Raw genomic sequence first — 3,064 nt, 5'->3', positions numbered from 1 at the left:
CTAAAGAGACTGCCCTACATGAGTAGATACAGTTCTACTACGAAATGTTGGTGGTAAGTTTTCAACCATATCAGTTTATTTGAGAAGAAAAAAAAATCTTCCAAATTGGATCCCTTACAGTACTCTGCAAATTAATGGTTCTAAATACAAAGCTGGCACTGCTCGCACATCTTCAAACAAAAAAAAAAAAATCACCTGTTTCAAGCCCAGTTGTTTTCTTGATTAGAAATTTAATCCAAAAGGCATGGCCATTCAGTGCCATAACTGACCACCTCTACCTCCCCCGAAGAATGACAAGTTACCTCACGTGGCACTGGCCATTTCCGAGGTTTATCGCCTCCTGAGATGGAGGAGGGAAAGGATGTGTCGGAGCCCATTATCACTGATCCTGAGCTAGTTGCGGAAGGATAAGGCCGCTACCAGAAGACAAAGATGCCCTTTTGTACAATGCAGACATGATTCCTGCTGTTGCGTGAAATGACATGACAAACTGTGAAAGCTTATTTAATTTCCGAGAACTCTGATTTTATTTTGATGTACTCAACTCAATCTTGAGTCCATATGGAAATTTTGTTTATGGTTCTAAAGCTTACTAGCTAGCTAGGATCTAGGTACTTTTAACGAGTGGTTAGTTTAAAATTCCTTGTACATATTTCGATCAATAGGAATATTTTTTGGATTTAAAAAAGTGGTCCAAAAATCTAGATAATCGATGTGCATGGATCCCAACCACGAGCACAATTTAACAATATCGTAAGGGAATGTAAGGATTAAGTAACTTTTTTTCTTTTTATCAGCTTCCAACTATGTAGAACTTGTCCTCTCCACAAAATTACATTCTTTCCATGCTTGTGTGAATTTTTTTTTCTTGATGGGATAAATTCCAAGCTTAATTTCTATCCATCTAACCAACATGATAAATAAATATATGCCAAAGGATGTATACACTCTACAATATACACATACTTCAGATCTACCCTACTGAACTAGGTTGCTGCTCATGCTCACGTTGGTATTCACTTCCCTGAACTGGAGGTAACTGATTACCCTGATTTGTTGGTGTAGGAAGCATTTGAATAACATATAACCCTCCCCCTTGGCTCGGTGCAGGACCAAAAAACCCCTCTTGTGTATCATGTGAAGTAGGAAAGCCAGAAGGCATATAGTGCCTCGGATCATGTTGAGCAATAGATGGAGAGTGCACAAGTAGTGATTGCATGTATTGTTGATTCATATCAGATGCAGCTACAGGTTGATTTAATGACGAAGCAAGTGGCTCCGTGGTAATCCCTTGTGCAGGAGATTCTACATCCATAACAGAGTTTTCCTGCCCATCTTCTGCTCTCTTCACAAATTGCTTAATTGCACGAGCAATCTTTAATTTATGCTTTTGTGTTTCACTCGATTTCATAGAACTTGCTTCTGAGGCCAGTTTCTTCCTGGTGAGATAAGCATGTACAACATGAGAAAATCCAGGTTTATAGGAGAACAATAACCCATGCAAAGGCTTCCCTTCAATATGTGATTCAATAGTGTATTCATAATGAAACACATCAGTTATTTTTTCTTCAAATATCTTCTCTTCAACGGGCTTGAAAGTGTACACAAAAAGTTTGTCTTGACCAGCAGGAATATTGTTAGTTGGTGGGGTTATGGACAAGATGTTTCTAGGCTTCACATCAAGCTTAGGTGTATCTCTCTCCTTCTCAGGATCATTTGAAGAGACATGGTGCTCTTGATGCTTTCTTTTCAACTCCTTCCTTAAAGAAAATTTCTCTGGATTTTTCTCATCTTGTCCATTTTCCATTTTCATTTTTGTATCCAAATAATACATGTCATCCAGGGCCTCCAAGTTTCCATTGCACCCTCCTATGAATATGAGAATGCCTCTCTTGAAATCCAAACAATCTCCAGCAATAGAGAATCTAGCATAGGTCCTTGACCTGTGGTTTCTACCTTGGTCCACACTCCCGTCTCTATGTTTAGCATGTGAAGATCGTCAAATAAATTACGATCATCAGTAAATCCACCAAACACAAACAAATTCTTTCCAAGGGATACTGTTGCATGGCTTGCCCGAGGTGCTAATATCTGGCCAGTTGTGTTGAGCTCTTTCCACACAAGTGTATCTGCATCAAGGACATAGACATTAGAAAAATAAGAGTTTGATGCATCCTCCCCACCCAAGACTATAATTTTGTTCTTCCATGACGAGCAAGTGTGGCTATCTCTTCGAGACGGTGGTGTACCACTAGTTGTAGCCCTTGTCCAAATTAAGTTAACTGTGTCTAGTATGTAAAGGTCATTGTAATATATCTCTTCAGATTCATCTTGAGCTTTTCCACAACCTCCAAATATAAATAGATGGTGATCAATGAGTGCAACACTGTGCCCCTCACAAGATGTTGGTCCTTCACCACTTAAGTTAGGTTGCACCCATGTATTTGTAGTAGTGTCCAGCATATGAAAATCCCATAGAGGGTTCTTCCCATCTGTGCCACCAAATACAAACAAATTTGTTCCCATAGTGGTACAGCTGTGGTTGTCCCTAGGAGAGGGTGGGGTTCCTTTCACCATAGGCTTACTCCATGTATGCTTTCCTGAATCAAAGACATGAACATCATTTTTCTGGCAATTGTCCTTGCCATAGCCACCAAAAACATAGAGAAAGTGGCCATTCTTGACCGAGTTGCAAGTGTGGCCCCATCTCTTTCCCAGACCCATTATACCACCTTTCCTTCGAGAGGATTTTTTTACCCTCTGGAGTCTCTTTCATCTTCATCTTCAACTTCACTCTTTCCCACTTCATCTTCAAGACGAGAAAAATCACAACAACCTGCTATATGTAAGGAAAAAAATAACCCAAAGTCTTCTCCAGTTGCAGCTCCTCTGCACACCTGGATCAAACCTGAATATGTACACACTTGGTTTTGAGGCAAGTACGTCTATTGGCTATTGGTTGACAGTTTGAACGAATGAATCGAGGGAAGGGAGACGTGATGTTTGAATTATTATGTATATAAATGAAGAGGAATATTCTTCAGCTATGCCTATGGCAACGGGG

At 39.9% G+C, this 3,064-nt stretch overlaps 1 pseudogene; it reads right to left on the bottom strand.

Moving 5' to 3' along the window:
• Window positions 1-973: 973 nt before the first annotated feature.
• On the bottom strand, window positions 974-2,809 carry LOC149239299 (uncharacterized; annotated as a pseudogene).
• Between the last annotated feature and the right edge of the window lie 255 nt (window positions 2,810-3,064).

Source organism: Pinus tabuliformis, chromosome 8 (assembly GCF_031772625.1).
Source record: "Pinus tabuliformis cultivar Carrire ecotype Pingquan chromosome 8, CPIR1, whole genome shotgun sequence".
NCBI classification, from domain to species: Eukaryota; Viridiplantae; Streptophyta; class Pinopsida; order Pinales; family Pinaceae; genus Pinus; species Pinus tabuliformis.
Note: the sequence above shows the minus strand (reverse complement) of the source record. Positions and strands in the feature narration are given on the sequence as shown.